General features: G+C 41.4%; 1 protein-coding gene across 8 annotated transcripts in view; it reads left to right on the plus strand.

Annotated features, from left to right (window-relative positions):
* Positions 1-2236: 2236 nt before the first annotated feature.
* Positions 2237-26094, plus strand: part of dab1a (DAB adaptor protein 1a) — a 123834-nt gene continuing 99976 nt past the window's right edge. For 7 of the 8 annotated variants that reach the window (XM_084722697.1, XM_084722701.1, XM_084722705.1 and 4 more), the window contains exon 1: positions 15061-15346. The gene's annotated coding sequence lies outside the window, so the exon portion shown is untranslated. Of the gene's footprint in view, positions 2297-15060; positions 15347-26094 lie in introns of those variants that run through there. The other variant, XM_084722700.1, reaches the window with a different exon arrangement.

The raw sequence follows: 26094 nt of genomic DNA on the forward strand, positions 1-26094 counted from the left end.
AGTGCTCACATCGTTCAGTAAGTACTGCTTACTCAAACAATGCATGTTCAGCTTAAACACAGAAGTTAACACAACTTGACAGAATTAAGTTGCTTTACTTAATTTTTTCCAGGCAGTCGGTTTCCTTCTAACTTGTTAGAATTTACAGTGTACTGGAAAACCTTGAAAATAGCCTCTTGCAAAATGTTACCAACTGCTGACTCCTCACTCTTTTAACTAGGTGATACAGGCCAGTGATCAACAATTGCTAGGTGAGAAACAAGGTTTACATGTTTCAGGCCATATTTTGGCCTTTGCTCGGGGTCAAAATCTGACGTTCATAGTCATCTGCAAATTAATTCCATACCTGATATGATGTAATCCACTAAAGTTAGACATGACACTATGAACAAATTCTGTATTTCCATTACCTTTGCCATCATCTTGACTAGAAGGAGGCTTCCTGTATGTTGCCGCTATGCATCTGTGCAATTGCCATATTGGAGAGGACGCAAAGCGGTTAGGTGAGGTCAAGGTCCGGTAGTAAATATATCGGCTGGTAACGATTGGCAGACGATCAACCTGTGAGACAAGCGTGAAATGAGACACTGGAACTGAACTGGACACGTTAAAATTAGCATGTGATTGCAGGTTTTTTAAATGCAGCTAAACCTGACAAAAACAGGCGATTGACCCTTTTCCTACTGCCAGTACACAAGTTTGCTTTCCTTTTTTTATTTTCTGATGTGTGGTGGAAAGATTCAACATCAAGATTCATGTCTGTGCTAGTTTCTATCTGGACTGTCGCTCTTTGTTCTTTATATGTATCTGCTTTATTTTATGGTTTCATGTTCAATTTCAACCGATTGAAGTTGTGTTAGGTCACTGCTGATGAAAACCAAATGCTTCTCGACTTTTCTGCATCATAAAAAAGCTTTTAGATAACAAAATAACACTGGGAAGAATTTACAGGAAGTAAAATGTTAATGCACTGTGACTATGACGAGCATGTCATCAGTGAATACACAACTTCAAGTGGGTGCAAACTTTGCTGTGCTGGGCTGATGTGCTGAGTTAAACCAAGTCATGCCAAGCAGAACATGTGTATGAAAAGAAAGCAAAAGAGTTTAAGTTACTGCCGGAGACAACAAGCCTACATTACCTCCACTGAAAATGGCCGAAAAATTTGTGTCCACCTGGATGTCATGTTTCCGTCAATGTTGATCGGAGGTGGAGACGATAAATACACGTGACCACTGCAGTCAGTTGACCCGTGACTCAATGCTGATTGTAACCTTTTGAAGACATAAGTCAGATGTTAGTGCATTTTTGTCCAGTGTAAAAGGGCCTTAAATAAAGTTTAAAACAGACAACACAACTTCTTCAAATGATACCAGATCTATGCTCTAACAGAGAAGCAATGTTCCTGTCTCTCCACACACACCGCAGACAGCGTCATGTTGTAGTGATATTGTGAAGGCAATATGAAGTAAGAGCCATAGGACTGATGGGGAAGTTAATTAGAGGCCAGGCCAGCCATCCCCACCTTTTGACCCATTTCCACCCCTCCCATCATCCCCCTCTACATCTCCCCTTATCTGTCATTCACAGTCCCACCACTGCTAATGAGCTTATTCTGAGCCATACATTATGTCTGCAGCTGTACCTTTTTCTCTGTACAGTGCAGCTCGCCTTTTTTTTTTTTTCCCTCCTTCAGAAAGAGAGAGATGGTTGTTCGCTCCCACCATGTCTCCAATTAGAAGCCCCTTCTATTCATCCTTCTGTCATTTCTCCCTTTTCTCTCCATCCTCTTGTTTCTCCCGTCTGCCGGTGTTGGAAGCAGGTTGTAAAACAGGCTGCCTTATCCAAATGGAGATGAGCCCTGCGGTCACCATAGTTTTGTTACTGAGGCAGAGTCACATTAGCCTCTTTAGTCTGCCTCTGCGAGTGCATGTGTGTGGCCTGGGGTGTGTGTGTGTGTGCGTGTGTGTGTTTTGAGGCTGTGTGTGACATTAGCCTCGCAGTCACAGGTAATGATCTCATCTTCCTGCTGGTGACTAGAGGCATACAAAAAGAATTACACACACACACACACACACACACACACACACACACACACACACACACACACACAGGGAGAGGGAAAGATGGGGAGCAGAGATTGGTATTGTAATGGTACTCTAATGGGCTACCTGACAAGTGCTTTTTCTTAATGCTATGCCTCTCCCTCACCCCCCCCTTCTGTTTCTCCCTCCTCCAGGAGCATTTTCCGTCTTTGAGGAGCAGTGATATGGACACCAGGTGTGGTGACGTCCAGGTATGTATTCAGCTCTCATAGCACGACAATTTTTCTGCATCAAACACGCCATGTTTTGAATAATGCTGCCCTGTCATCACATCACAACCTGCTATTTGTCCTGCCAGTTATACCTTTTGTTCAGCTGCTGTTAGAAATCTATGGCTGTGTCTGAAATCATTCTTTATTTTCTACATAGTGTCCTATATTTACCATCCACCGTTTTATTTGAGTGTCCGAAGCCTGAGTGTGAATTTTATGTAGTGCCCCCACCCTTTTAGCTCAGTTGTTAGAACATGTGCTGAGGCTATCAGTCCACTGCAGTGGCCTAGGTTTGATTCTAGCCTGTGGGCCTTAGCTGCATGTAAAAAAACAATTCCTACAACAGAATTAATAAAAAGCTTTTTGCTGACACTCACAATTTCACAAGGACATTGACAGCAATGGTCAGGAATCGTTATACAAAAGCTTGGACACTTGGATGTAACGTTCCTTCATGGTGGGATTTGTCGGACAAATCAGATTGAACTGGTCACCAAAAGATATTCTGCTTGTATGTTAACACGTCTGTACAAATATTTTTTATTTTCTGACACTGTTGAAGAGACATGTTGGCATGCAACAACATTGATGTTTGGGGTTATTTCCAGAGTAAGGATGCACAATGTGATTTACATTTGCACAACACAAGGCTCAGTTACAGGTTATTGAACTGAAACATGCTAAATATTTGATTGATGAGTAACGTTAGTCAGTACAGAAAATAACTTTTACCCCAAACCGGATTCCAGTTGTTCCTGTTAATTGCAGCGATATTTGCATTTCTTTTCTTGGCAGTCTGTACAAAGATGCTCCCATTTCTTGTTGAATCTATTTTAACAGTCAATTGCACAGGTTGTTCTTATTTTAGATGTGTCACTCAGTTGTTTATGCCACTCAGTGAGCGTAAACCAGAGTGACTTCTGCATACTGTCGCATTATGTGCATACCCTCTGTTGGGAGTAATGAAAGGGTGAGGGCTGTGATTTTGGACACAGATTAAATCAGTGCACATTGAAACTCACATAAGATGCCAGCAGTTGTCTCATGCATCACGTTAATCACATAAAAACTGAGCCATATCTTCAACAATTTCATTTGGTATTTTATTCGGTTTCCCTTGCGAGGCAGCTGGATTTGTGAGATCACACAATCATGTGAGACTCCAACTTGCCAGGCTTCAAGTTAACTGCATGCATCTGCACCACAAGTGATGCAGCCAATCAGCATCCTAGGAGGGACTACTAGCAGCTGCAGGTGTGGTATTTGGTGTGACAATAGCTTCCATAGAAGCGACTTGTTTTGGACAAACAACAGTGGCTCCTGAGGAGGTAAGCATGGATACCGCAATAGCATCAGTGATGTCAGAACCGGAGAGTATTACTACAAGTGTTTTTGAAAATCCCTGCCCTTTTCCAGAATGTTTCTATGGACGACTTCCCAGATGGTTCTGTTTAACAAACAATTTGAGGTAGTTTCTGCGATGGTTTCAAGAGACCTTTTTCACAGCAGCCATTTTGACATGAAAATTGAAAGTGTGTGATTTCCAGTGGCATCTAGCGTTCAAACCTTAGATTGCAACTAAGAGGATTTACCCCGACACCGCCCCTCTCTCACCACAAGTACGGTGGCCGTCAGCAGACAAAATGGCGAGCGAAAGCTATCTCACAACAAATTACAATTATGTGTGTAGGATGAATTACCTGTCCAGCAGAAAACAGGCAACCTCGGCGTCACTGTGAAAACGTTTGTCCTCCATCAGCGATTTCCATCGTGTAAACTATGCCAATGTGGATTCATGTTTTTGCCGTTTCCTGTCATGCTTGCGTTTACTTTCTTCGCGTCTCCACTTCTTGGATGACGGGGATTCACTGTCCGCTGCTTTTTGTTCTGGTACAGTGTATGTATGATCCTCCATTTGTCAAAATGCTGCGGCGTCTACGTAAGGTCGCCATGGGCTTCCCAAGACTCACTGTTAGTACAGTTTGTACGCTCTGCGCTGCCGTAGACGGCGCAGGATGATGATCTCCGTAAGTGGACCCGACAGTATGTAACTATAAATGGCTATTTCTAAAGTAACGGGAACATATAGATTCTGAGTTTATGTTGATTGATAATAATAAATAACATACTTATATATAATATATCTCATTTATGTACATAAATTCCTGTAATTATTACACACTGGTCCTTTAAAATCCTGTTCCATTTAGTAGCAGCACCGTGACTCTGTTTGACCTGAATGAAACTTCAATTAGTATCATTAATATCACCTGTGTTTACACTCCTGTTTTCAAGTCATGGCTGCTGTGAAGAAACTCTATTCACCAAATCAAATTTGCCATTAGATTCAATATTTGTTTAGCTTTGATTCCTGCGACCCATCCACCTGCTTTTAGATCTTTTTTTTTTTTTTTGTTAGCTCTGAGCAGCCTCTCCACCCCACAGACGCCCCACAGACACACTATGATGCTCTTATATTCCTGGCTCTCTATTTTTCTATTTATACCCACTGAGATGAGCAATGAGCCCCAGGCAGCCCTCACTCACCAGCCCGAGCACACGTAGACACAGAAACACACTTTCTCTCTCAGACACACACACACATGCTGTGAGTTAGGGCTGAGGTGGAGGTTAGAGGGTTTCATCAACAGTGTGTCTGACCATATGAACTAATGTAATGCAGTTAGCTGTATTGTCAAGCCTCAGAGAGCACACAGAGGACTGGAGTTCCTGCTGTGTCCTTGCTTTCAGCCTTGTGTTTGGGCTTTTTGCTGCGTGGCCCTACAGAGAAAAAAAACCAACATCATCCACTGCTCATTCTTGATTTGTAAACACCAAAATGTGATAAACAAGAGAGTCAAGATTGTCTTGGCAGAGTCATCAAGAGACACATCCCGAAGCAACGCTGTGACAGTAATTGGGGTGATTTTATGAGGCTATGGGCTTTTTGGTTGTTAGCTGTTATCAAAGCAATTAAATTAAGTATTTTTTGGAATGTAAAAGCTTAAGCAAGTTTTATACGAATCCATAAAGTCATAACCCCCCCCCCCCCCTGAATCACTGCCAAGGAAGCAGAGAAGTGTGCAGGTCAATACTGATATCAGTTTTGAGGTGGATTTTTAAGCTGTAATTACCTCCAGCAAGTAGAGAACAATTAGCAGTGAACCATTACCCTGTTTGTTCTGTGTGACCTCATCTAAAAGGTGAGTTTATCACATTAAACACATGCCTGCACTTGTATACCTGCACATATAGACTGACACGCGCAGAGCCAGAGAAGCAGAGCTGGAGTACTACTGTGTAAGTGAACCAGTTAAAAATGAATGAAGACAACATCCATGAGAAACAGCCCGTCCTGCATTATTTACAATATTGAGAATACACTGAAACTATGTCAGCTTGACTTCTTTTTCCACCTCCTCTGCCCTCTTTTCCCCCCCTCTCTCCTCCTCCCACTACTTCCATCCACCTCCCCCTCCCTCCCCTTCTTTGGGTGATTCACAGAGTTTAGCAGAGGTTGAGCGGGGTCAGTATCATAAGTCTTCAGTCCAGTGGAGCAGAGGGTAGTCAGGAGGAACACAGTGTACAGCACATCCTCTTATCAGCTCTTCAACTCACACTGATGTGTGATTTTTGTATTTGATTTGTTTACGCTTGATGCATTTCTCCATAGATAAGCGTACATGTACTGGCTGACTGCAGTAAGGACTTGTCTCTGGTTTTTACACCAGTGTTGGGAAATGTTTCTTTTAAAAGTAAATTGTTACTTTACACGATTACCTCCATCAAAAGAGAAATCTGTGCTAAATCATGAAATGACCATGATACGACAACAGGGTCTTAGATATTTCACTTTTACAAACTAACTTGTTACATTACAGTGTTACCTACTGAGAAAAGTAACTTGTTAGTTAGTTGCTTTTGCGTTGTGTAACAAAAAAGTAATCAAAGTACTGTAATGCCTTACTTTGTAGCATGTTACCACCAACACTGCTCAACACTTAGTTTGAATACGTGTTTTAATCTGATGTAGATATGAGAAGAAATGATGTGGAAGTAGCTGTTTTAGGGGCACATGTATTGTGTTACATAATGTCTAATCATGTCTTTATCACATGTATGAAATGATAGGGTGCAGTAGATTATGCAGTAATGGAGGATGGATAAATGCCTCTGTGATTGTACTGGACCCAAGTTTAAAATTACGTACTTCATGGCTGCTGCATGATTGATACTCTTACACGCTCAGGTCATTCCTGGCTTCTTGTATATTACAGCTCTCTTAGTCCATTCTCGTGCCCTGTGATGTCTTTGACATGACATCTAACGACTTCAAAAATAGAAAATCTAAGAACAGAGGATAAAGAAAAATACGAGGAATCTGCGTCATAGATCTTTGTGTGAGTTTGTCGATGAGAGAAGGATGTTCCAAACTTCATCATTAGAACAGTGTTTTATGCCAAAGCAACACTATTCTCTGGAGTACAGATGCCAATGAATTAGCTGAGAAAAACATATTTTAATTGATCTCACAACATCAAGTGTGCAGCCTATCGCAGCCACGGGAGATGGTGTCTGTGTTTGTGTTCTTCAAGACAGCATGGGATAATTGTTCTCCACAAGGATCAATTTAGATTTTAGAAATTCCTCAAAGTACTGAAGTTTCCATCCTCATGTAGTTCAAATTTTAGAAGAATTTTAAAAGAAAATGCAAATAAATGTGCTTTTTCATTCTCTATTATTATGTAACCACTAGCAGTTGGGAACATGGAGATATACAGCTGTACTAAAAGGGACAGGACTTAGGAAAGGTCATTGGTCTAGTGACCACCTGTCACAGGTTATGTGTACTCTAACACTGCTTTGCCACCAAAATAAGTAAAGAAAATGTCAAAAAAGCAGCACAAATCTGTGAGAACATTCATGTACTGTAGATGAGAAACTGTTGAGATTGTAATGGACAGGGGTCAGCCAGAAGGACCTACAAATAACATACTAACATTAACATGTTAATTACATTACATTTTAATCATAATACTTATGTAGACACATCTTCTTCTGTAGCATTTTGTCATTTACCACTACCTTCACCATTTAATCAAACTGTACACTATTCCACCTCACCAGAATCTTGTTTTCCTCTTATAACCACCAGCTCCTGCAAAAAATGCAAAATGAATCAATAACTAAATAGATAAGTAAAGCAATGCTGCGAAGCTGTCACTGGCGAACAAAACTGAGAAGAAATTTAGAGCCTCATTGACAATTTATATCTTGAAAAAAACAGTTGCTAATGTTTCTGCTAATGTTATCACTGCTGCCTCCTGTCACCTCCACCAAGACCTTGTTAATTTTTTTTTTGCTGCTAATAACCTCCTTTAATTACTTTTCACACACAAATTATGTTCCTATTATGATACATGCACACATTCACAAAATGCTTTAGAATTACTATAGAATAATGTACTTATATGATTGTTTTGTGTCATTTTTAAATGTGTTTTTCTCTGTCACACACTTGTGCCAAACCACAACTTGTTGTAGGTGTATGTGGCTGTTATGCATTACAGTCTATGTAAATCCACTGGACTGGGACATACATCATCAGATTTCTATTAAACTATCACAGAAGTAATCTAAAGGCTTACTGGGAAAACCAGTGCTGCGGTGACATGTGTGATCCAGCTGATGTTTTTTATAGAGTGGTGCAGGGTGTCAGGGCTGATAGAGTACAATGAGTTCAGACTGGCAGCAGGGCTCACAGCGACGCTCACACAGAGGTGGGATTAGATACCCTTACCTTCCCTCTGTTGTAAGGGAAAACTGTGTGATGTGTGTGTGTGTGTGTGTGTGTGCGTGCATGTTCCCATGTCTGCATATGCATGAATAGTGTTAATGAAATATGATGGATCCTCCCAGAGGCAAAAGCCCTCAAAGTTACACATCCTGATGAAAGCATAAACATGTGTGACATTTCAGCAGAGCACATCTTTATATCTAACCCCCTGCGGGTTAAAACACACACACACACACACACACACACACACACACACACACACACACACACACACACACACACACACACACACACACATTCACACATGCACTCTAGCTCCCCCTCCCCTCAAAGACACACAAGTCATCTTGTCACCTAGATTTAAGTTGTGATCATCCTCAGGAGCCTCTCCCTTTCTGTCTCTGTCTCTTTTTCACTTTATTTACATGTGAGTATGTAATAAGAAAGGCCTGTCACATTGTCAAAACTCATCTCAAAACTCCTCTGCATGTGTGCGCACACACAGACTGTTCAGATTCAATATGTTTTTCCTCTGATAAACCATCTCTCCTCATCTCCACATGCTCTTTTACTCTCTTCACATCTGTCAGCAACTTGATATCCTGATGCATCTGAGTTATTTAAGAGTGACATGCTTTGATAGCTGTGGTTATGTTGCTGTGATATTTAGTCTTTGGAGGGGGGTCCAGTTTCATAGCTCTGTTCCATCTGCCTCTGCCTTCCTTCCCTCTCTCTCTCTCTCTCATATGTTTGCTCTTTGCGACTGTGAACTTGTTTGTGCATTTGGGTCAAAGTTAATCTCATTCCAGTCTAGATGTGTCTCTCAAATTCACCTCCAGACATATTGACGCCTTGTCAGAGGAGACTGTGTCATTTACAGGCTTCAACTAATGTCTGGTTACAATGTCATGTGACTACAAGCCATATTTGAATATACTGTAGTATGGTGGGAAGAGAAGTGGAGCACACGGTTGCTGTTAAACCAACATTTCATTGACATTGTGTCTTCATCAAAGAAAGAGGAGGCAGGACAACACTGCGTTTGAAATCACGGTCTGTGCACTACAAAACCCAGTGTGCGTTCTATCATTCATCATACTTTTGTGCAAATAAACAGTAGTATGTATCCAACAAAAATATAAATGCAACACTTTTGCTTTTGCTCTCATTTTTCATGAGTTGAAGTAAAAAATCCAAGACTTTGTTAATGCACACAAATGGTTTATTTCTGTCAAATTTTATTCACAAATTTGTTAAAATGTGTTTGTGAGCAATATAGCGATGCTGATTTAACAGCATAGTTATTGCACAGCTGTGCCTTGGACTGCTCACAAAAAAACAATATCATGCAGTTTTATCTTGCAAAAAGACATTTATACGGCACTGAACTACAGCTACTTCACACAGGGCTGCAGATACCAAATTTTTGTTTTCCCCAGGAGGGCAAAGTCATGACCTGCTCTGCTCTGCCTCTATTTTGTTCTTCTGGATAAAATAAATATTTTGTGTGCATAGAAGACATCTTAGATTTGCTTTTAGTTCTTCTCATGAAAAATGAGAGCAAAAACAAAAGTGTGGCGTTTTTGTTCAGTATACATCATAAAAACAAGGATATAAATTCCACTTTTTATTTAATCCGTATTCTTCTTTTGTGTTCAACGTGCAAAACTGTTAAAAGCAGTGGGACTATTTGTTATTTTCCCTGCAGCCTGTTGTCTATTAACCAAACAGAATGAGCCCTTTGAAACAAGGAACGCTATTTCACTAGAATATTATATGTGTTGGCACATCATAATGCTGCATTATATATGCAAAACATGGATGGGCCTCTGCTGTGATATGTTGTGGTACTGAAAAGATTTAACGCTGCTGGATTAACATATTTAACACAATTGGAACATCTCTGTTACTATGATGTATATTTATCTTTGCTATGGTGTTGGCTAGACATAAGCAACTGATTTGAGCTCTGACTTGGCATCAGTTCTATCCAGAGAGTCTGTCATCCACATGACCATGTTTTAATACTTTTTAGCATAAATCTGATGTATGAGCCGTTTGCAGATTGTTGGTCAACATGTTACATGCCAGCTTAAGGTTTTAATCAGGCTGACTTTATGTCCAATGACTAACTGACTGTCCCATCCCACTGTACTGTACTGCCATCACTGTATCTGAGCAGAGGCGAGCTGTGCTCAGGCAATTAGAGAGCTGCCTTTGTCACTTTTAACGAGTTTGACCCGTTTTGCTGATAATATGCATACATTTCTATTCTTTCTCCTTTTCTGTCCCTTTCTGTCCCAATCTTTTCTTTTCTTTCATTCGCTCTCTGTTCTTTTTTCTGCATATGTGTGTATTAGAGGAAACCTAATCCTGTGAAGCAACGTTTTGTGTGAACAGTACGAGGAAGCTGACCTTCACATTCTCACCGGAGATTGTATCGATCTGGACATTCCCATGAATTACCCTAAAGAGCTGTGTGTGTGTGTTTGTGTGTGTGTCTGCGATTACATCTACTCAGGTGTGTTTCTTCTGTATGTGTGTGTGTGTGTGTGTGTGTGTGTGTGTGTGTGTGTGTGTGTGTGTGTGTGTGTGACACAGGAGTGAGAGGAAAGAGAGGAAGCTAGTAGCTGCTGGCTTGCCCACATGAGCATCCAGGAGTTATCTGTTCAGCCAAGCTGAGACAGACAGACAGAGACTGTGAGGGAGAGGATAGAGGAGGAAGGTGAGGGAGGGAGGCAGATACTGAGGGAGGGAGATACGGCAAAAAGGGCAGAGATACTGAAGTGTGGGAGGGAGATAGACAGGAGGGCTCGGCAAAGATAGAGAAGGTAAACTACAGCTATACTTAGGTAGGAAAACAGAGTGGGGAAGGAAATGATGGAGGGAGGAGAAAGTGGTGAGGTGGTCTGGTTGAGAAAGAAAGAAGGGGAGATACGTTTATGGAGAAGAATCAGGTTGATGAAATGTAGGTTTTAATAAAGATTCATTACACATACATAGATTTACGTATGGTTGCACTGATAGGTCCCTAATAACTTTAAGGAAAGCTTAAAGTGCATTCATGATTATATCCTGTAGGACCTCTGTAATTCACATTTTTTTTTCCCTTTTTTTTAATGCATCCACACCAGCAGTAGACAAGGTCAGAGGCATTATGTTTTTGGGTCATCCCATTCTTGTGAGGGAGTTATCTCAACAATGCCTTGAAGGAACTTCTTCAAACTTGACACAAACTACCATTTGGACTTAATGAAGAACTGATTAGATTTGTGATGTCAAAGGTTTTGGCCATCACCCAAGAAAAGTGTTCATTTTTCTGATTAGCTTGTTTGTAATCAGTTTCATTAGATGCTATAAAAAAAAGGGGGGTTTCATGTCATAAGTGACCTCTGAGCTCTACTTGTGTTTGGTAGAGATGAAACTGACTCGCTGGACGTGCATGCCCAATATGCCTTGCAGGAGGGCACGTCCCTACTATGATACTCCATGATTGATTGGCTATACCCTTCCAGGCATTCCAGGCTTCTGCTAAATGCTAACATTTCCCTGGGTATGATGCTAACTGGTGCTATGAACAAGTATTGATCAGGAGAAGCAGCTCATGCTTTCTGTTCCCAGTGTTGTGTAAAATCTGTTTCCCCATCGATACGCCTTAACATCACCCCAGTGTCACCCCTACATCTACCCAGAGGGGGGTTAGCAGCTACTGTAAGTAAGTTAATAAGAAACCTGCGTTATGTATCCCACTATAACCCAGCTACCTGTCTTCAAAGCCAACAGCTGTGAACGGCGCCCACCCACAGCAAGTGCACTAAATAAAATCTTCTTGTCTATCTCTTGTCTCTTGGGTGGCTCGCAGGGGTCACACCAGTCACACCAGGTGGGTCTGGGTAGGGTTAGGGATGAGGTTTCGGTGAGGGTAAGGTAAGGGAAAACACACTTTGACACTGGGAAAAAAAACATGAGTTGCTGTTATTAAATCACTCTTATCCTGTCCCTGCCCAGTTTGTTGCGCTGGTTAGCATCATAGCCAGATAAATGTCAGCATTTAGGGAATGCATGGAAGGGCATCGCCAATCAGAGTCAGTTTAGTCTCTTTCACTCACGACTGAGTTGGCTATGATGGTCCCTGATCACTGCTGCACAAACTCTGGTTCCACATAATTTCACCAGCGGAGGATGGCTGCGCTCATATCTTGGATATTTTAGCTTTGTTTTTGTCCAGTGGAAGGAAGTGGAGAACATCATCCATCTTTATTTACAGTCTAAGATAGAGACATACCGTAGTGTTCTGTATTTCTTCAGTCTGAAGCCACGGAAAAGGCTTTTGTAAGTATCTTTTGGCACATGAATTATTCACTAAACCCTTCCTTTTTAATACTCTTAATAGCAGTTTATAACAAGCAAATGTACACTGTTTACAAATAACCTCTGATTAACCTGCCTCCTTGACATATCCCACCCCGCTCTTGTGTCTCTACTTTGAAACTTCAGCCGGCATCCTTGTTTAAATGTGGCAGAAGAAGGTTTAGCTGAGTATCTCCCAGTCTTTGCAGAGATCAGAGGAATTGTGTCCACGCTGAGGCTCACAATTCCCTGGCAGCAGCACACATCTGGAGAGGAGGATTACGAGGAGGAGGAGGAGTTGCAGGGGTAAAAAAGTGAAAGGAGGTGTCAATTTAAGGGGGCAAGTTGCACAAGGTTGAGACTAAAGGAATAATGGAGGAAATACATGAAAAGGCAAAATGCTGTGGTTCAGTGAAGTCAGCATATCTGTCATCAGTTGAGAGGTCGGCCATGTTGGAGACACTGAACATAAACAACACATCCAAACTCACAACTGTTCCTGTTGCTGTTTTCTTAAGAGGTCGTGCTTAGTGTGTTCATGAGAATATAACGTCCTCTCATGTGGTACTAATGATCTTGTAAGTGAAACTTTTCTGAAAGCTCTAAGTTCACATGACTTTAATGTCATAATTACAAGTCCCAATTTGAAGGCAGCAATTTTGCTCAAAATGGTAATTTTTTGTCAACCAGATAAACTAGTTTCTTATCAACTGAATCTGGTTGGAGGGGGCGGTTAATATGTTAAAAACAGATCAGTATTTTGATCCAAAAAGTTCAACTAGAAGATTATCAGATCCAAAATCCTAAAAATCTTAGATACTGAGTTAAATGTTAAACATGTAATGACCAGTTGATCACCTGCCTTGGCTTTCACAATACACTTGTCATAAATTAGCTGATACTGAGCCTCTCTCACCATTCACTCACCGTCTAGTTATAGACTTCCACACCTTTGTAACATTTAAGGTCTTCAGCAGTCTATGGGCGTGATGAAAAAACGGGGTTGTTCACTGTGTTTGGATCGGAACTAGAAGGGAAAATTGTCAAGTTGTCATTCAAAGACGAAGCTTCACATTTTCTGTGCAGTCTGCAGTTTTCTTTTGATGTGTGAATATTTCTGATTTACTTTTTCACTAACACAATGCCTATAATTGTGGCATAAGCACCAGCAGTGTGTGTGTGTGTGTGTGCGCGCATGTTTGTGCGCAATGGGAGTGGCTGAAGAAAAAAGAGAAAGGAAAAAAAAGAGCACTGATAGCTGCACTCAGAACAGACAAGTTTAGCAGTGAAGTTGCCTACTGGCAGTAAATGTACGGTTTATTGATGAAAACACTGCAGAAGAAAGTTCCAGAAGTTCCTGTGGCTTGTTTCCCACCTGCTGGCTAAAGTGAAGGGAGAATCTATGAGATTAAACTGGAGGAGCGTGAGCTGATCCTGAGCTGTGGAGCTCACTCCGCTCTGCTCCGCCTAGGATACAAAATGTGGATAAACTTTTCAGTGCCTTTTTGCTGGACATTGGCATCATGTTTGCATGATAAAACCCATCAGACACAGCTGGGACATGAGACAGTATTTCTGATGCGAGATGTGTGAGTGAAAAACGAGTCTGAGTCGCTTGCTGTCGAGAAAGGGGTTAGTTTCTCAAAATATCGCATCCATTCTTGCTGACCAAGTCCTCTGTAAGTTTTAGCAACTTCCACACATTTTTGCTGAACTTTTCCGTGTGTTAGACATCCTAATGTAAAGTTAAAGCTTAGGTTGGATGTCCATTCTGTTGTTGACATCCCAGTACCTCCAAAGCAGCCATTTATCCGGGTTACTGACTAAACCGTGACGTAGGTGCAAACACTCTATATTCAAGTTTTCTTTTGTCAGTTTTAAGCTGATTAATCAATAAACAACAGTGAGGAAGCAGTATTTTCTGTCTTTAGGCCTACTTTTTTCTCCCACTCTCAGATTAAGAAGGTTAGACATCATGGTGAGTTTGCCAAGTCTATGACTCACACTCTAACACACACATACACACACGATTTGGGCTGCACGACTCAACTGCGGGTGGTTCACCAATCAATAGTCTATGCTGAATGACTGGCTGAAGGCTGCGGCATTGACGACTGCTTGCGTACATTCATGATTCATGACTGTGTGTGTTTTGTCAGCATTACTGAGCGTGCAGGAGACGAGTGACGGCGGGGAACTTTGGACAGCACAGTCATCCTTTAACAGCCTCTAAACTACAACTAACACTGATGACGTTTCCCCCACAACTTTTTATTGCAAACCCAAATTCCCATCAGCCCCTCCTCTTCCTTCCTCTCTCCTTTCATCTTCTCTCGCTCATTATAATTTTGTTAATATACATTTTCTAAATCCTCCACCATCACCCATGCCTTTCTTCTCCTCCTCCTCCTCCTCCTCCTCCTCCTCTTCACCCCCCTCCGCTCCCACTCCTTGAAAGCCGAAGAAATCAGGACAGTTCAGCAGCGGAGGGGTTAAGTGGAACCCGGCCTTGTGATTGGCTGCCGGCCGGCGGTCTGAACCAGCCTACAGAAAGAGGTAACCAGGCAACCTCAGAGAGGGAGAGGAGAGAAGAGGGGGCAGAGGAGCGAGGAGGGAGAAGAGAGCGAGAGAGAGAGAGAGAGAGAGAGAGAAAAAAAAAAACGCGCTGAAAGAAGCCTGGCATAGTTTTGTGGGGATTGTGGAAAAAGATGTAACGAAGCTTGTGAGCGCTCTCCCCGGGATGGAAAACTGGATTACTGTCCCTGCTGAAGCACACTGTGGATGTCTGAATAAACCAGGAGGAGATACACGCCAATGAATGGATTCTAAAGCCTTTTCACAAAATGGGAACTAACTGTGCTCTTTTTCGCTGTAGTGCAAAGGTAAGTGCGCCAAATGCAAACACGCCGAGCGGATGTCGTCCCGGTGTGCACTTTTAACATCGGTGTGTGGTAGTTAGTGTTGAGGAGCCTGTGGATTCACCGCCTCTATCACTGCAATGAATTATCTATCGCTGCTGCTGCTGCTGCTGCTGCTGGTGCATCGGGATTTTAGCGTGTATGCGCGCATGTGTGTTTGTGTGTGTGTGTGTGTGTGTGTGTTAGACCGGTGTGGGGGGAGTGACCCCCTCTCTGAAACATAGTAGTCAGGGGTTGTGTGTTTGAGTGTGTGTTTATGCGGGATGTTAGGCGGGAGGAGAGACAGTGCTTTGCTGCATTTGGCATCTGTCTCACCGGCGTGCGTTTCCAAGGGCGCCCTTCTCTCACACACTCAGCACCAGATTATCCCTAGTTTTTTTTTCTTTTTTTTTTTTAATAAGTGAGAAAACAGTCAGAAGTTTTTATTCCTTTATCAGAAATCAGAAATATATTTGCGTGCATGTGCTTCCCCTTGCTTAGTGTATGTTCCTCTGTCTCCAACGAAAACCATATTAGACTAGAGTAGCCTCTCTCTGGTAGTAGATGGTGACTTTATACTAACCTCATTACACTTCATGCTATTTTTTCAGCTCTTTGAACTTAAACAAGTCGTTGTATTATCTGTTCTATATATGAAGTATGTTTTGTGACCTTACTGCACTAATCTTAATAAGCTTTTTGAGTTTGCAATTTTCACTTAGAGCTGCAATGGTCAATAGATTCATTGATTAGTAGTCCAAATTTTGATAATCGAAAATACATGTCCAAAATCTGTGATTTCAGCTTCTCAAAATGGACTATTTTCTGGTTTGCAGTCCTCTATCACAGTAAACTGAATATCTTAGGGTTGTGGGAAACAGCTGATCAACATTTTTCACCATTTTCTGACATTTTATGGACCAACAAGCTAATAGATTAGTTGATTGACAGATTAATTGATGATAAAAATTGCCATTAGTTGCAGCCCTACCTTGTATACATATGGAGTAGTGTTTGGGTTTTGTAGTTTTTATTTTCAAGCTGCAATGATTGCCAAAATCAATTGTGAACTATTTTGATAAAAAAACAAACTAAACAAAACGTTTGAGGATGTCATCTTGGACTTTGGGAAATAGTGAACAGGATGTTTCACCGTTTTCTGACATTCTGACATTTATGGACTAAACAACTAATTGATTAAATGATTGGCAGATTAATCCATAATGAAAATAATTGTTGCCCTTCTTTGTGTACTTATTCAGTAGTGTGTTTTTGTGACCTTACTCAATCCTTATGGGCTCTTTTAAACTGTACTTTAGAACTGCAACAATCAATTGATTAGTTGTCAACTATATTGGGCTTTTGGAAATACTGATTAACCATGTAATTTCACATTTCATACTGATCAATCCTGAAAATAATCATTATGGTAACCCTGTTTTTACTTTGTGACTTTATTTCATGCTTCTTTATGCAGAGGTTGGTCCCTGATGTATGTGGTTTGGTCCACTTTGCAGGGTTGACTCACAGTGGGAGTGAAGTGAAATGAAGTGAGACTCACGTACAGTGGAGGTTACACACATGTTGAAGTGTAGAAATACAGTTAATGGCGTGTGTAGGCTGTAGCTGCTTCTCAGTCACTGGGTTTGGGTTGATGGAGAAAGAGGGGGAGCGACGGATAGTTGAATGGGCGACCTGGTCAGTTTGCTTTGGGGGGCCCAGCCAAGCTCCGCTGCAGCTAAAAGCCGCATTAATCATGAAGCTGTGGTGCTCTGCAGACCCTCACTCTCTCCCCTCTCCCTCTCTTTCTTCCTGTCTCACACACAGCCTGCATCAGCTTATATGTAGCTGGTGTATGTGAATGTGTGTGAATAGGTTATATATTCTGTGTACATGTTTGAGATGGGAGTCCATTTGTAATAAATCACCACTCAGTGAGTATTTTCTGAGGTTTTGGTACAGATGTAAAAGAATGCTGGGTGCAACTCAACCACCTGGATGTGTATGTGTGCACTCCTCTATAGATATATTGTACTTGTCAGATGGAAACACTGTGCTTATTCACTCTGTAGTTACTCAGATACATGTGTAAAAACACTCTGGTAAAAGCAGAAGTCCTGATTCAATGTCTTTACTCAAGTGAAAGTGAAAAAGTACAGTACTCAGGTATAAAAGTAAAAAGTACCTCTCTGAAGGACATTTCTACTGGCTACTCCTGAGCAACTGAGCTTCACTTTTTCTCTATGGTTGAGCTTCCCTCTCTGTCTGTTTCATCTTTTATGGTCGTTTTCCTTTTGCTGCATCTGTCGTGCGTGATGTGCAGTGATGGACTCACAGAGGAATCATCTTTTTTTATGTGTTACTGTCCCATCCATTTAGTTTAAAATCAGTGTTGGGAAGGCGGAGTGCAATGATGCAAGATAAAAATAATCAATAATCCCCTTCAAGTGCATTAAAACTAAGGTTATGCGCTTGTATTGAAAATGTAAGGAGTAAAACATGCAGATATTTATGTTAAAATGTAGGGAGTAAAAGTAAAAGGTTGTCATAAAAAAAAAACACTCAAGTAAAGTACAGATACCTGAACTCTACCTCAGTAGAGTAACTAAGTATTTGTACTTGATTACCCCCCATCTCTGCAAGTAAAACACATTGGCATGACATACAATGAATCTCCACAAGTTAAACCACTTCTCAAAAAAGTACTTCAAAAGTATTTTAACACACTTATTATACAGTAGATGAATCAGTAATCCCTCATAACAAGAACTCTTGGTAGTTATTGTTAATACATTTTACATTTATTTACTTTTTGCTGTAAACGTAGAAATGTAAACTTTTATTTTTAATTAATAAAATTTGTGTTGTGCTGCTACCAAGCTTAAGGATCTGAAGACTCTTTCTGCCAAACAGGCCTCTTACTTCTGCCTGTATGGGCCCAGCAGGCGACTCCTGGGTGTCATAGTAACGCACACAGCATTGTGTGGAAACTGAAAGAAAAGTCTGTTGAAGGGTCTCTTTCTCCTTCTTTCAGTCCTCATCTCCGTCTGCTCCGTCTACCGTCTCTGCTCCCCCCCCTCCTTTTTTTTTTTTTTATTTTGCTCATTCTCTGTCACTTTCCACAACCCAGGCTGCCTCTTGCAATTTATGTTGTCCCATGCAGGATAGTAGGTCCTGTGTCTGTGTGCTGTTTGAATGAATGTTGGACTAAGCAGAAAAGAGCTCTTTGAGGCATCAGGAAATCATTGGGACACACAGCTCGCTGCTGTGGTTCCTAAAGCCTTTAACAGCTTTTGCAAGAGTAAGTTTCTAAGTCTGAATTTATATCTCAGCTGAAGACATGGTGTACCTCTGATATTTGGAAAGCCTTCTTTTTTACTCTTTACGCTGCACAGAATCTGACATCATGTAAATGTCAGCGTGAAAATGACAAGCTGGAAAAAATAAACTACCAACTGCAAAGGAATTACATCAAGCTCGCACCATTTCTTAAACTTTGTCCTGCGTAACTTTGACTCACATCTGTGAAAAAGTAAGGGTGGCGTTTGGGATACCAGAGCCTGACAGGACCCCATCTGGGGTCCAGTTCCAAACCAGGTCCAAATGAACTTTAATTGAATCCAACAGGAGCAAAGAGCAATACTTAGTGTATTTCAGTTTAAGTAACATCTGTATTACAGTACATCCATGCAGATGTACTGTAATCTCTCACTTTGCTGAGGCGCCCCAGTGACACTTGTTGCTATGGATACAATTCAATGTTACAATAAACTGACAGCCTGTTCAACATACCTTCTCCACACTGGCTGTGCCCCAGTGGCATTTCTTTAAATCAGCTGGGTTGAAAACAATGAGCAGACAACTGCAGTGGAATTGAACTTTTGAAAGAAGATAACTAACATTCACAAAGTTCCCCAACTCTATTACTTTCTTTTGTTTAACTTTAACTTTAACCATTTCAGATGCTTTTGGGTCCAATTTGTACTGATTTGTTCCATAAAGTCTTTAAATTGATGGCACTTTTTAGGTCGGCTAGAGGTTTTCTGCAGCAGTGAAACCACCCGCTGCGGTGGCATTTCGGTCGGCTCCTTGGTGGATATTCTAAATCCTGATACGACTACAATTACATTTTTTAGTTCAAAGGTGAACTGCTGTGTAAATGCAATTCATGTTTGACTTTCTCCTCAGCAAGGTGCACTTTTTACAAGAGCTCCACTAACCTGTCCTTCACAGCAGAAGGGAAATCATCCGTGTTCTGTAACAAAGCATGCAGTCGAAAATAGATTCTTTAGATGGTGGTGGTTTGGCAACAGGTGGACACAGAATTCTTTTCACTTACTAATTAATGATCAATGTAATTTCCAATACTTTAGGTTTTTTAAAACATCTTTGTCATATACTATGGTTTTGTCTTCCTTGCTTTGTACTGCTCCATTTTGTCGATACTCATAAAGCTTTCAGAAAATGTGCAGAAATACGGACAAAACTAACACTGAGTATGGACAGAAGGTTCCATTTGCTTTCATGTGCGTATAATATAGATGAGCCTTCACTCTCCTTTGGCCATAAACAGGTGTCCACTTTTCTCCTCGGTCTCCTCTCTAAGTGAGGTCCAGTGCACTGGTGGTGTCTCAGCACAGCACTGACTCATGAATGAAGCTGCGTTATCTTCTCCTCAGTGTGAGCTGAAGATGGCGCACAGCACTTTATCCTGCATGGATGTACGTACATACATGTCGAAGGTAGATTTCATATGCATTGAAAGAAAACCCCAGAAACCCCATTGAAATGTATACCTGCTCTGCTGAGGTATTTTAAACAGGCTGTAACATGTTAAAGACTATTTGTTCAGTAGGGGTTCCACTGTTACAGAGAAAAGATAGAGGGAGAATTGACTGGCTCTTGGCTGGCTGCCCTTCCCATTGATCCACATGGTGTGTGCACGTGTGTGTGTGTGTGTGTGTGACATTCTCTCAGATATAATTGGCATCGAGAATATCTTTACAGCCCAGTGGGAGTATGTGTGTGTGTGTGTGTGTGTGTGTGTGTATGTACGCTATTTCCTGGTCTTTATTCACTGACTGTAAGGGAAATGGGATGTGTGCAGATCAGTATTCATCACACACACACACACACACACACACAGAAACCTTAAGACACAGGATGTGCACAGAACTGTTATTACAACCAATCATGATTCCTGCTTGAATTCCAGCAGGCACACTAAAGCATGTTACATGCACCCACACACACACACACACACACACACACACACACACACACACACACACACACACACACACACACACACACACACACACACACACTAACACACATAAGGGGCTGTGAGAGAGCAGGCCAGTCCATCCAGAGGTGCAGATCAAGCTGCCAGCTAATCTGCCTCTGCAGTCTGTAATCTGTAATCTTCTTAAAACACTCACAGTCTGTCCACACCACTGGGATTAGCATCTGCAGACACAACAGCAGTCCACACACACATACACACAGACCCACACACACACACTTTTCTCTGCCCTTATATTTGACCGCAAAAAGACTGCTGCGTGGGTTTGGCATGCCTTGCTTTTGTAGACTGCCTTCTTTAGCTTTAAAAAGCACTGTGACTGTGAAATGGGATAAATACAGAAGGAAATGTGTATGGTTACAGTTTACCTATTAGGTCTTAGTCGTTGTATATTTGCATCAACAGGAACTGGACAATTATATTTTTGAAAATAACAGGCGTGTAGGCTTTTCAGAACATACAAAAGTATTAGAAAAGTTGATTTTGGAGTTTTAAGATGAAGCAGAAGACCTCAGATGGTCTTCATTGGTTGTTCCAATACCAGATCAGAAAATGCAGTGTTTCCTCTACATTCATTTAGGAGTGGCGGCCACTCCTTCAAATTTCTTTCTTTTTTTTTTTTTTTTAATTGTTGATGCAAATACACCACCGCCGCATCTCTCCACCTTCAAAACAGACTCCTGTCGGGTACTTGCGAGCACTAAGGTAAACTGCAGATAACTATCTTGCTCAGTATGGAAATATACTTGTGCGTGTTCATTTGCATGATGCTAGCGGGGGGCGCGGCCGTCAAGCACGTCAAGCACCTAGGCGACAGGGCAGAGTCAGAGGAGCGAATTCCCGAATTAAATGAACAATAAAGCAGCGAGTTACCGGCCGGAGAAGAGGTAGACGTAAGTTATTAGCTTGAGATAACTCGACATAGATTTTACAAGTTAAACAGACGTTCACAATATGTTGATGACCAGCTAACATTACGTAACTTATCGGTAGTTTAAGTTAATTTGGCCCGGTGCCAACTCAGTGTCGCTAACGTGAGTAAACTAATTGATAGTATTAGGCTAACGTTAATATCTACACACCATTATGTAACAACTGACTGCATTTTTCAGATGAGTTTATTGAAATATTTCTCTAAGAAGAGAAATGGAACGCCTGCCCCCGCTGCTGAAAAAATTCCTAGAGGAAACACTGAAATGCCTGTGATACTACCTAAAATGTTGGTATCAGTAGTGGTGAGTACACATGTATGAACCGATCTGATGCCACATTAGAGGTGGGAGGTAACCAAGTAAAAATACTTGTTACTGTACTTGAGTATAGTTATCAGGTATCTGGCTGTACATATTTTTATTTTAATTCCCTGCATTTTAATACCAATATCTGTAACTTTCTACTCCTCACATTTTAAAATGTTACTTTTGTTTTACCTCATTTTAGGGGAATTATAGATGAATAATATATTTTGTATAACTGCTGCCTTCTCAACATCTGGACTGATTTCAGCCTAAATGAATGGGACAATAACGGATTGTTAGAAAAGAGGGTTCTTTGGTGTATCCATTATTCCAAAGCCATGGAAAAACGGTGATGTTCATTTCGCTTTTCACCAAAGCAGCCAGTAGACATGTCCTTCAGAGGACAACTTTTATACACTTGAGAACATTTCAGAGCCTGTACTTTTTCACTTTTACTTGAGTAAAGGAGTTGAATCAGTACTTTTACCAGTCTTTTTTTGACACAAGTACCTGTTTTTTGTTTGAGTAGAGAACGTGTGGACTTTTGCCACCTCTGTACCACGTAATTTATTAAACATAAATGGGTTCCTGATGCTTCTCAGCAGTTTCCTGTCTGCCAATTTCCTTCTTCAGAAGGGCGAAGTCATGTTCTGTGGCATTTAGGGGTGCATGATTGTTTTCATTGTTGATTAATCTGTTGATTATTTTCTCAGTTAATGAATTGGTTGTTGTTCCCACCAGGCATAAACCAGGAGGGGATCATCGCTTCTGTGTGTGTGTGTGTGTGTGTGTGTGTGTGTGTGTGTGTGTGTGTGTGTGTGTGTGTGTGTGTGTTAGTGAGTGAACTGATTAAATTTTGGTGGTCAAAGGTCATGGTGACCTCACTAACACATTTTTGCCTCTAACTCAAGATTTAATACACTAATTGTGAGTTTATTTGCAAAAACAAATATCTAATAGGATAAAATTTTGAAGTAATGACATTGCAAATCCAAAAGGTCAAAGGTCATCTTCCCTGTGACATCATAATGTGCAGCTCTCTATCACTCCTCTGCCCTCCTTTGTAAAAATAGTCTAATTGAAGACGGACTGTTTCTCGCTGGAAATTATTCACTGAAATCACTCATGCATAATGAGAACTTTTAGGGCTGCAACTAATGATTATTTTCATTGCTGATTAATCTGTTGATTATTTTATTGATTAATTGATTAGTTATTTGGTCTATAAAATGTCTGTGAATGGTGAAAAAGTTAACCAGTGTTTCCCAAAGCACAAGATGACATTTTCAAATGTCTTGTTTTGATCACAGCCCAAAGATTTTCAATTTATTGTCAAAAAGGAGTAAAGACACCAGCAAATATTCACATTTAAGAAAGTGGAATCAGATGATTTTGACAGTTTTTCTTTATAACCTTCAAAGACAGATTAATCAATTATCAGCTGGCATTTAATTTAATAATCAACTGACAATCAATTAACCGAGTAATCATTGCAGGACTAGGTAAATTCCATCTTAAATTCCCTCAGTCTACACTACATACATTATATGAGTCTGGACAGACATGGATGTTAAGTGTAACTTGACTGGTTGGACCTTTTGACTGCTCCGTTTTATACGACCGCTGATAGCTGACTTCTCACTCTTCTTCACTGGCCGCTTGGGCTAACAAGAGATGAAATCTTGTTTCCACTTGGGACAATGTATATGCAGGTCATGTAACTGCTGGTGGAACTTTGCAAATGTCTGCTGGTTGTGTCTGGCAGTTGTGGTGGCATTGCAGGAGGTGCTTCACCGTATGTTGCCTCGCGAGAACCTGGACTCTACTGAGTGCACTCTTCTAGTCAGGTCAGAAAAGGTAAAAACAAAATGTCGAGCAGCACTCCCCAGAGCCTAAGGTATGTCTGGTCTTCAAAAACGTCTTAAATGTATTTTCACAGTTAGTGAAACACTTAGTTACTGACTATATGCAAGTTTTCACCACCAGGCTGAAAAAGTTCCACATCCACATCCAGCCTCTTTCCAGCCCTGTGCTTCTCTGTACCTTATCATCACTCCACATCATTATCCTCACTGTGTCCTTTCTGTGGTTCCTCCATCTCTGTCTATGGTTTTCCATCTCTGGCCTGCTCCTCCTGCCTCCTGTTTTTCTCAGCATCTCTATACTTCTCTCTCTGCACATTTCTCTCCTCTTCTCTGCCTCCGTCTCTCTGCCTTTAGCATTGCTTCGGGGATCCTCTTGTTTCAGATGAGATGTTGATTATGGAACTGAGACTCTTGAGTTCCTCCTTTTGCCTCCATTAGTATTTCACATCATCATTATTACATTTTCTTCCATTTTCTCTTGCATCCTGCTGTACACCGCTGGTCCTCCTGGTCTTTTCTCTCTCCAGTGAGCACCACTTTGGGGGTGAAATCGCAAAGGTGTTCACTTTGTTAATGAGTTTTCACAGCAAACAAAAGCACTTTAGAGCAGGCATTTGCTGGAGGTAAAGACACACACGCACACACATACAGAGGCATGCACCACTATGGAGTCACAGCACATTAACACTTCAATTAATTCAACGCTTTACATTCTCATTTCCCCAGAAGTCAAGATCCCTGACCACCCCCCTCCTCAAACCACACACACACACACACAGACACATGCACACACACACCAGTGATGTACGGAGCCCTGTGTCGTGCCTCAGCAGACCCCAGCAGTATTACATGTTCCTTGTGACATTTTAGGTGCTGGAGAGAAAAGCCCGCAAACAAAGCATCATAAATTACATTTTAATTTGTGTTCCATGCCTTTCATCCAGCCATGTACAAAAGGGATGGAGATGCCTGGTTTTGTACTGTACCCTTTATTCAAGCAATACAATAGATAATGAATGCATGTAGGGAGAAAGGAGTGGGCTCTCAGTTTTGCTGGGGGGTTTGTTAGCTACACTTCCCTGTGGAACAGCTCCACCGACTTCCACACTCACTGTGAGACTGCAACAAAGTTGGAAGAAGAAATAGACGGAGACAGGAATGGAAAGATGTTTTCCTCAGAGGATTTCCTCTTTATATTTCTCCCCCTTTCTTTTCTCTCTTTGTCTCTCTCTCTCGCTTTCTCTCCATCGGTGCTTTTCTGTAGCTGCTCACTAATGAATTTTTAACCGTCCCATGATTCTCCCCTTTGTCTCTCCCTTACCCTCTCTGTTTGTAAAGATTAGCCACAATTCAATATCCATCATTACTTTTTGTCTTCACTGCACCTAATTGACAGTGATGTTTCACATTATGGTAACTGATAATGAAAACTGGTACTCCTGGTCAGACTTCACTTTGAATTTAGTATGTCTCAAGTCACAAGGAATTGAGACAGATAATATGAGGAACAATGCATTTCTGTCTCTCTCATTAAAATCATGAGACTGGAGACTTTTTCTAAGTCTATGATTTCCCCAGGCAGGTTTGTATCCTGCTGACAATGCCAAAATCAATGATGAAAACTTGCTCTTCTGGTCAGTTTCACTTTGAACAAAAGAATAAACTTGAGGAGCCTCAGTTGTTTTTACTTAAATATATGAGTTTAATACAACACATACTTTGACAGAGATGATCTTGGTAGAGGATGTAGACATGGGCACAGCTCAGACCAAAGGCTTACAGATGCAACATGTCTGTCTGGTCATTATCATCTGCCTCTCTCAAGGTCTATCATCAGTGTACGGGACAGGCTGGCATCCCTAACACAAAACAGAAAACACTGAGGCCAATATATGTCAGATATTAAATATATTAAAAGTTATCCTCACTCATAAAATTTCCAACAGTAGCTTATTGCATGACAGGAGTTTTGTGGCAGTCTTCTCAGTCATGTGGAAGTGACATACCCTGTCTGACCCTGTCTTGCTTTGAAAGACAGGCGTGCTGCTAACCCAATTCAGTTCCTCGTAGGCGATGGTAGGACTGCCCTGTGTGCCAGACATCTGTTAAAGCAGATGAAACGGGGAGGCAGAGGGATTGAGTCTGGCATCTGTGTCTGTGAGAGAAGAGCTGTTCCTGGGCCGGAACCGCACCATGAGCTGCCTCCCTGGAGCATCTGGTGCCTGGCTCATGCAGTGATCGCTGGCCTCAGAGGAGTGGGTAGGTGCCCAGATGCTGCTGCATTCAGCCTGCTGAGCTCACACACTCCGACATACACCGTCACAC

This window comes from Lutjanus erythropterus, chromosome 7 (assembly GCF_056507025.1).
Source record: "Lutjanus erythropterus isolate fLutEry1 chromosome 7, fLutEry1.hap2, whole genome shotgun sequence".
NCBI classification, from domain to species: Eukaryota; Metazoa; Chordata; class Actinopteri; order Lutjaniformes; family Lutjanidae; genus Lutjanus; species Lutjanus erythropterus.